The sequence below is a fragment of the Suricata suricatta genome, chromosome 14 (assembly GCF_006229205.1).
Source record: "Suricata suricatta isolate VVHF042 chromosome 14, meerkat_22Aug2017_6uvM2_HiC, whole genome shotgun sequence".
Classification (NCBI taxonomy): domain Eukaryota; kingdom Metazoa; phylum Chordata; class Mammalia; order Carnivora; family Herpestidae; genus Suricata; species Suricata suricatta.
The window spans coordinates 62058768-62068148 of NC_043713.1; positions in this window are offsets into that span (position 1 = coordinate 62058768).

The window sequence follows — 9381 nt, forward strand, 5'->3', positions numbered from 1 at the left end:
AGTGTGAGCAGGGGAGAGGCAGAGAGAGAGGGAGACACAGAATCTGAAGCAGGCTCCAGGCTCTGAACTGTCAGCACAGAGCCGGATGAAAGCCTTGAACTCATGAACCGTGAGATCATGACCTGAGCCGAAGTCAGCTGCTTCACTGAGTGAGCCACCCAGGTGCCCAAAACCTATAAAGTTTCTAGAAGAAACAGAGGAGAATATATGCATGACTTTGGAATAAGTAGACAAAGATTTCTTGGAGAGAAGCAAAAAAGCATGAAATAGAAAAAAATTGACGTATTGACATTTACTAAAATTATAAACATTTATTTCTCAAAAGACACCATTAAGAAAATGAAACTCAAGCCGTTGTCTGGGGAAAAGTATTTGCAGTGAACCCATCTGACACTAAACTTGTACCCAGAACATATTTAAGAACACTTACAAGGGGCGCCTGGGTGGCTCAGTCGGTTAAGCATCCGGCTTCAGCTCAGGTCATGATCTCACGGTTCGTGGGTTCGAGCCCTGCACTGGGCGCTGTGCTGGCAGCTAGCTCAGAGCCTGGAGGCTGCTTCAGATTCTGTATCTCCCTCTCTCTCTGACCCTCCCCTGCTTGCACTGTCTCTCTCTGTCTCTCAAAAATAAATAAAAAACATTAAAAAAAAAAGAACACCTGTGAATCAGTAATAAAAGGATAATTTGATTTTAAAATGGGCAAAAGATTTGAATAAACACTTCACAAAAGAAGACATACAAAGGGGCAATAAACACTGAAGAAAAATTCAGAATCATTAGTCATCAGGGAAATGCAAATGAAAACTGCAATGAGATATCCCTATGCAACCATTAGGATAGCTAAAATAAAAGGCTGACACTAATAAGTGTTGACAAGGGTGCAGGACAATGGAAACGCTCATATACTGCTGGTGAGCGTGAAACAGTACCACCACTATGGAAGCAGCTAACAGTTTTTTACAAACGGACACCCATATGATTCAGCCATCCTATCCTAATTATGTATCTAAGAGGAAAGGAAGTATATGTCCAAACATATGTGTTCATAGCAGCTCTATTTGTAATAACCTAAAACTGAAAACCACCTAAATGTCTACCAACAGTGAATGGAAGAACAAGTTGTGGCATATCTATGTAAGAGAATATTACTCAGCAGTAAAAAAAAAATGAACTATTAATACACTTAGGGACATAGATGAATCTCAAAATAATTATGTTGACATAAAGCCAGAGTTTTCAAAAGTACGTACTATATAATTCTGTTTATTTGAAGTTCCAAAATAGGCAAAATTAATCTATGGGGAGAGCAGGTCAGCGGTTGCATACAAGTGTGACCATGGTGGGAATTAACTGGGAAGGGCACAGGAAGCTTTATGGGGTAAATAAATGGGGTATTTTGTTCTTGAGTTTATTTATTTTTGAGAGAGAGAGAGAGCAAGAGGCAGAAAGAGAGAGGGAGACGGAATTTGAAGCAGGCTCTGTGGTGACCGCAGAAAGCCAGATGCAGGGCTCAAACTCAAGAACCATGCGATCATGACCTGAGCTTAACCAACTGAACTGCCCAGGCCCCTCAGAAAATGGGGTCTTGGTTGGGGTTTTGGTTACATGGTTCTATATATTTGACAACATTTATTGAATTGAGAGTTTAAGAACTGTGCATTTCACTGCATATCAATATTATCTCAATAAAATAATTTAAAACAAAACAAAACAAAAAAGTGAAATGTCCAACTATTTGAAGGGGGTTAAAATAACAAAACTTGCTATTCCAGTTCCTTTGCCTTTCCACATAAATTTTATAATAACCTTGTCCATATCTACAAAAAATCCTGGAGGAATTTTGAAATTTTACTATTTTATATATATTGATACATCAATATGAGGAGAACTGACATCTTTACAATGTTGTCTTCTAACCTATGAACATGGTATGTCCCCTCTTTTATTTAGATCTTTAATTTCTTTCATCTGCATTTTGTTGTCTCAGTATGTAAATCCTGTGTGTGTTTTGTTAGATTTACACCTCAGTATTTCATTTTTTGAAAGATTTAAATGGCATTGTATTTATAATTTTGGTTTCCATGTGTTCATTGCTAGTATGTCAAAATACAACTGATGTTTATATATATTGACCTTGTATTCTGCAACCTTGCTGAAGTGAGAAGAAATAGTCTACCTGCTTAATATACATTAATATATTAATAATTAATATACAGTATATAATGTGTGTGTATTCTATGGCTACAGTTATTAAAACTGTATGGTACTAGCAGAGGGATAAACACATAGATCAGCGAAACAGGGTGCATTATATTTCCAAAATAGATCCACATAAACATTCCCAGCTTGTTTTTTTAATTTATTTTGAGGGGCACCTGGGTGGCTCAGTTGGTTAAGCGTCCAACTTTGGCTCAAGTCATGATCTCACTGTTTGTGGGTTTGAGCCCTGGAATGGGCTCCGTGCTGACAGAGCCTGGAGACTGCTTCGGATTCTGTGTCTCCCTCTCTCTCTCTGCCCCTCCCCCATTCATGCTCGCTCTCTCTCTCTCTCTCTCTCTCTCTCTCTCTCTCTCTCTCTCTCTCAAAGATAAACATTAAAAAGCTTGAAAAAAAAAGACTAGGGGAAAAAAGTGACAGTACCAAATGCTGGTGAGGATGCAGAGACACTGAATCATTCATATGGCTGGTGGAAATGTAAAATGGTTTGGCCGTTCTAGAAAACACTTTGCCAGTTTCTTGAAAACCCAAACATGCAATTATCATAGGACCCAGAAATTGCAGTCCTGGGTACTTCTCCCAGAGAAGTGAAAACTACATCCACACACACACTTACCCACGAATGCCCATAGCAACTATATTTGTTTAGCTAGAAACTGAAAAAGCAAACTTGGTATGTCTGTAACGCAGATATACTACTACTCAGCAGTTTAAAAAAAAAAAAAAGAGGAAGAACTACCACACATACAGCAAACTGGATGCATCTCTAGAGTCGTATGCTGAGTGAAAAAGACAGTCCCCATATGTTACATATTATATAATCCCATTAATGTGACATTCATAAAATGACAACATTATAGAGATAGAGATTCCCAGGGATCATAGGGGGTGGATTGTGATATATAATATTGTTTTGCAAGATGTTACAATTAGGAGAAACTACTGTATTATTTCTTACAACTCAATCTCAAAATAACAAGTTTAATTTTAAAAGCATGTAAACTCAGAGGTGTCCAGGAGGCTCAACTGGTTAAGTGTCTGACTCTTGATTTCAGCTCAGGTCATGATCTCAGTTTGTGAGATTGCTCCCCTTCCCTGCCCATCCCCACTGAGCTCCAAGCTGACAGCATGGAGCCTATTTGAGATTTTCTTTCTCCCTCTCTCTCTGCCCTTACCCCTGGCTCATACACACTTTCTCTCTCAAAATAAATCGGTGAACAGTAAAAAATAAAAAACTAAAAGCATGTAAACTCTGATTACTGGCTTGCTCATATGGCCATCCTGGGAGGCAGGAAAGAGCAGAGCAAATCTGCGAGTCCATGCCCATGGCCAGCACAGCCCAAGACGGAAGGGCCCATGGTGCGCCCTTGGCCCCCTCATTGGGCAGGGCCTCACCATCCAAGGCTCTGACATCCTACAGGCAGCCTTTGTCGGTCCCACACCACACATCAACAGCATCTGCATGCCTCTCTTTTTCATCTGAGTCTCAAAAAACATCAGCTCTGTGCCACGGACAAGGCCAGCCAGTCCTGTGGGTGAGCTGGTGCCACCGTCCTACTGTCTGCCCCCAGGGAGCTTCTCCAGTGACTTTGTGGGGCTGGGAAAAATCCCATCTCTGGATCAGACAGATGGTTTGTACCCAGAGCCATTCGCCTCTCAACAGTGGCCGGCCAGCTGTGGAGGAAGGTGGGCACCGGGACTGGAGTTTGCTGGGTCAAGAAGGAGGTTGCAGGGGGCCTTGCACATACTTGTCCCCCATAGCTCTGGCTACTGCCAGTCCCCTCTTCCCAGGTAATGCAGCTTCACTTCCTGTTTACCCATCTCTGCTCTGGAATCGCCTGGAGCTACATGCAGTATATAGAAAGGTCTGGAACGCCGTCCTGGCCACCACTAAGACACCAAGACCACCACTGTCAGCCCCTCTCCATTCTTGGCATACCCCCACTCCTTGTCACAGCTGTCTCCTCCCTGGGGTTCCAAGAGGCCCTGTCTGCATCCCTCTCCCAAATGGAGTCCCTTGTCATGTCCTGCTGTCTGACAAGGTTGGGAGCCCAGGCCTCTCCGTCTGTGAATGCCCCTTTGCCCAGATTCTCCCACTTAGCCCTCACTGAGAGCACTTGCTGTGTGCCAGCTTCTGGGGGTACTGGGATGCCAGGAGGGAGCAAGGAAGGGGGCTCCCAGCTAAGATTGGGGGTGCCAAGATGAGTCTCAAGGGAGGAGGCATGGAAAGACTCAGTTTTTAAACTGCTGAGTGAGGGGAGAGGAGGGAGGTGGGGAGCGGTGCCTGGGCTCAGCATGGCAGGAGAGGGGTAGCCTGACACTGAGCCGTATTAATAGAAGCTAGGCTGGTTAGGTTGTGGTCCCCAGAAAGCTCTTTAAAAACGGCCTGAGTGGCGCCTGGGTGGCTCAGTCAGTTAAGCGTCCGACTTCGGCTCAGGTCATGATCTCATGGTTTGTGGGTTTGAGCCCTGCGCCGAGCTCTCTGTTGACAGCTAGCTCAGAGCCTGGAGCCTGTCTTCAGATCCTGTGAATCCCCCCTCTCTCTGACCCTTCCCTGCTCATGCTGTCTCTCTCTCAAAAATAAATAAAAACATAAAAAAATTTTTTTAATAAAAATAAAAAACAGCCCGAGGGACATCTGGGTGGCTCAGTTGGTTGAGCACCTTATTCTTGGTTTCTGTTCAGGTCATGACCTTGCAGTTCTTGGGTTTGAGCCCTGCATTGGGCTTTGGGTTGATTGCACCGAGCCTGCTTGCAATTCTCTCTCTCTCTCTCTCTCTCTCTCTCTCTTTCTCTCTCTCTCTCTCTGCCTCCTCTGCTCACTTTCTCTCTCTCTCAAAATAAATAAATAAACTTAAAAATGGTCTGAGCCCCAGGCTGGATGCAGAGAGGCCCACAAGAGGCTGTGTGGGCAGGCCACAGTTGCAACCCTAGCACGAGGTGGGTCTCTGGAATCTCCAGCCCCCATCTCGGGCTGGCTCCTCTTGGGAGAAACATCAGTCAGGCTCTTTGCCCATTTTGGAACTAGGTTGTCTTTTTGTTGTTGCCGGTCTCTGGTTTTTGATCCTCAAAAATTATCTTGACTACCTGATACAGCCAAAACAGTCCCACTGGGTATGGATGGGGAACCTGAGACAGGCCTGCTCCAGACCCCAGGGTGGCTGGTCCTGCGGCCCCGGGACAGGGCATATGAGGCCTCAGAGGTGCTCTGGTTGGACCTCTGCTGAAGACCAGTGTCTGTTATAGGAGCCATGGGCCCAGACCCTGGGCAGGGGGTCTGGCAGAGCTTGTGATGTTGTCTTGGCAGCAAGGCCCATACCCAGCATGCAGGTCCTCCTTCCAGCAGCATGCAGGTGGGGACACCAGCCCAGCAACACCCTCACAGTCCCATTGTCACCCCCAGATCTACAGATATCTTTGCTTTCTTGGGCCGTGATGTGGCTGGTGCCTGCCCAGGACCCCTCTGCCCTGTTCCAGGTGGCTCCTTGGGCCTCCGCACTCAATGCTGATGGCCCATGCCCTCCTTTCTGGCCTGTGGGCAGCACTTTATGGGGTCCTATGGCATGATGACCCCTCACTCCCAGTGAGAAACCCTGGGGAAGAAGCCTGGCAACCACTACTTTGTCCTACCTGTGTTGCAGTGCGATACAGCCAGGCAGGGCTGGTGGCTGCTGTGAAGGCAAGAGGCCCCCCCACCTGCATCCCCCAGCTGCCTAGGAAGGCCCAAAGGGAGGACCAGTTCAGCACATCAGCAGTGTGTCCTACCAAGGAGGCCACATGCAGCTTCTCACTAGGTGGGAACACGCAACAGGACTCCCTCTAGGACACGCCGGCACCTATGGTGGCTGTGAGCTGTCATGGCTGCAAAAACGAACCTTTGGCAAGAGCTTGAGGGAGAGGAGTGAGTCTGAGTGAGTCTTTTTCCCTAGAGGTCCTACTTCCCGGACCCAGCACCCAAATGCACCCTGATGATGCTTCTTTTGTCTGAACCCCTGGCCAGAAGCACTTTCGCTTGGCAGCCAAACCCCATGCTTCCCACATGCCATCCAGAGCCGCTGGTGATGTTGAAGGGGCCTCCTTTCCTGCAAAAGCGGCCCAGGCTCAGCGGCTCCACCCCTGCTGCTTTCCAACCTAGAGAAGACCCTGGATGGCGGTTCCCATCAGGTTCCTCATGGGCTTCACGTTAAAGGAGAGTTTGGAATAGGGAGGGGCCAAGCACCAACTTCAGCATAGAGCATCCTTCTGGAGAACGCAGGCCTTGCCTCATGCATGCATTATTAAGGCTTGCTCTAGATGGCTGCAGACCTTAGACATTTGGCCTCATCGAGTGAAAGGAGTTTGGAGGGCGTATGTATGGTATATGGTGGCTGGCCTGTCTCCCACCAGCTGGGATCCCCTCCTGAGGACAGTGCATGGCTCTGCCCTGCCATGGTGTGCCAGGAATACCAGCTGGCCTCTTTGCCCCAGTGAAGGAAGAGCCCTGTCCGCAGCCTGGAGGAGTAAACAGATGCTGCACTCAGGCATCAGAGATGCCAGCTCCTTGAATGCATGCCCTCTCGGCTCCCTCCCCAGTGGTATGCCCAGGGTAAGCAGAGGATCCTCCACAGCCTGCAGCAAGAACAGGGTTGGGGATGAGACCCTGGGTCCTTGCCTTTGTCCAGTGCGGCCAGTCATCAGAGACCTTGGAAACCAGGTGACGGAGGCCCGCTCTGAGGGCCCTGGTGTCTGCCTTCTTACCTGGCTGTGATAGGCAGTGTACTTGCACCACTGACCTGCCACATCCTCCCTGGGTGGTGCCAAGGCCTTGTGGCCGGTTTACACGGGGTGGGGTGACACAGTTCAGGCAAGTGCCAAGGCCACTGAGGGACAAGGCTTGCATGGCTGGGTGGCAGGGTCTGGAGTCCTCCCTGCATCCTGTTTATTCTGGGGGAATTTCCTGATCTATCTTGGCCTGATGCTCATGTGGCAGACTGAGGAGTTGGAGTACAGAGGGGAGCTAGAGCCAGCCTTTGGAAGCCTCGGCCTTCTCTGGCAGGAGAGGCAGGTCACAGGGAAAGGGCTGGGAGCTTCCCTACTTTACCTGGCTGCTCCAGCTTGCCAGTGCCCCAGCCCCACACTCTGCCTTTCACAAGCACATGTCCCCATGGGATCTTACAATGCATGAACGCCTCTGGGACAGTCTCCACGTTGGCACATTTCATATCTATACCTTAGGCTTCTCAGGAGATCGCAGAGCTGCAGCAAGGAGCCTCGGAAGTGCTAAGACACCTCGGAGGAGGTCTTGTCCGGCCTCCTGATGACCCCCAAATGCATACCTTTGGAGTGCCTCTGGGGGCCACATATTCAGGCAGCCTTTCTATACTAAGCCAAACTGCACTCTGGATTCCTGTCACTCCTGCTCCTGTCCTGAGCTGCTCTCTGCATTCTCTTCACTTTAGAAGACTGTATGTCATCAGATGTGGCTGGAGACCCATACCACCCCCCTCCAACCCTTGCTGGGGAGAGAGCCCATCGCCCGCTGCTCTGAGTCCCCAGGTCCCCATGCTGGCTCACTGCCTCAGAGCACAGGCGCCCTTTGTAGCCCTCCTCCAGCTGCCCAGTGAATGGGGGACTCGGTGTGGACCGTGGCTCTGCCCCACTTGGAACCCTGCTCTGTCCCCTGCAACACACAGGCTGCTTTAATGGGGCTGGGCAGTGCCCTCCTGGCAGGGGCAGCTGCTATGGACTCTGTGCTCTGATTGGTGAGGAAGACGGGCGTGTGTCGTGACCCCCTTACATTTTTCTAACAAGGAGATCAAGAAAAGCCTTCTCCAACAACTCCTTGCTGCATACACATTTCCCTGTGAGACTGCCACCCCCAGAGCTCCCCAACCCACAAACCCCACTCAGGCAGGCAGGGAGGTCTGGGGACAATGCATGAGACTCTGAGGACTGGGCCCTCCCACCCCCTGTCAGCAGGGCAGGGAAGAGCCATCCAAGCAGCAGACATATGGAGGTACCGAGCTGTAGGATGCACTCACAAAAGCAGGGCAGCCCTCCTGACTGGGAGCCCCAGGGACCAGGGGTGGTTTTTGGTCTTCTCATGGGTATGGCAGAGCCAGAGTAACCGGACTCAGAGTTACTCAGAGAAGTTGGAGTCAGGAAGGTGCCAGGTCACCAAGTTGTTGGAGTTCAGGGTCAGACAAAGCTGCCTGACCAGGGCAGGCCCCTGGCCTGGCTGGGGACAGTTCACACCTCTTTGCTGGAGTGAGGCCTGGACCAGGAGGTCCTGGGTTCAGCTGTTTGGTGTCACCACTCCGTGAACCTCTGCTTCTGATCTGTGTGCAGCCATGACTCCCATCCCCAGCAGGCATTAGAGCTGCCCCTGGGGAGTGCCATGTAGGTAGGTGGAGGGTGACAGAGTGGGAGTGGGGAGAATGAACTCACCTTCCAGCAGACCAGGGAACTAACCTCCGAGATCAGGGAAGATGAGATTGCTGACAGGAGAGGAGGAACCACTTGACCCTGCCCAAGGCCCTGTCCATGCCCCAGCATTGCATACTAAGGAAGCGGGCACCTCAGGAAGGGGACGTGGGACATTGGGGTACAGTCCCCCAAGCCAGAAGCTGGTGGACACTGCACATAAGTGTCCAGAACAGTGTGGCAGGAGGGAAGGGAGTGGGCAGGGCTGGATGTGGAAGCTGGCAGAGCAGGCGGGGGATGGGGGAGCATGGAGGTGGAGTGCTTACCATAGAAGGAGCCCTGAGCAGAGCACCATCCGCTGGCCAGGGCAGTGGGTCCTTTTCTCAGTTCTTACTTAGCTTGATCTTGGCCTGCTTTGCACACTGGTCCCACACCCAGTGACAAATTCTTTGGGAGTGACTTGGAAGACCCAAGCCTCACCTTAGGACCCGCTGGGGTGCACTCTGTGAATCACAACCTTGAGCCTTACTTAGGATACCCTGCCAACATTCCCCCCAGGGAGGTCTCACAAGCTGCCAGAGAAGGGGAGAGGGTCACACCTTCCACCACGGCTTCTCAAGGGTTGGTCAGAGCAGGAAGGGGCATACCAGACCCCCCGTTTTCTGGGATGCCTGAAGACCCAAAGAGAATGTCTGGTCTGTCTCATTCTTTCCACACTGCCCCTCAAGCCACCAGCTTCCAGAGGGTTCAGAACAGGGGTTA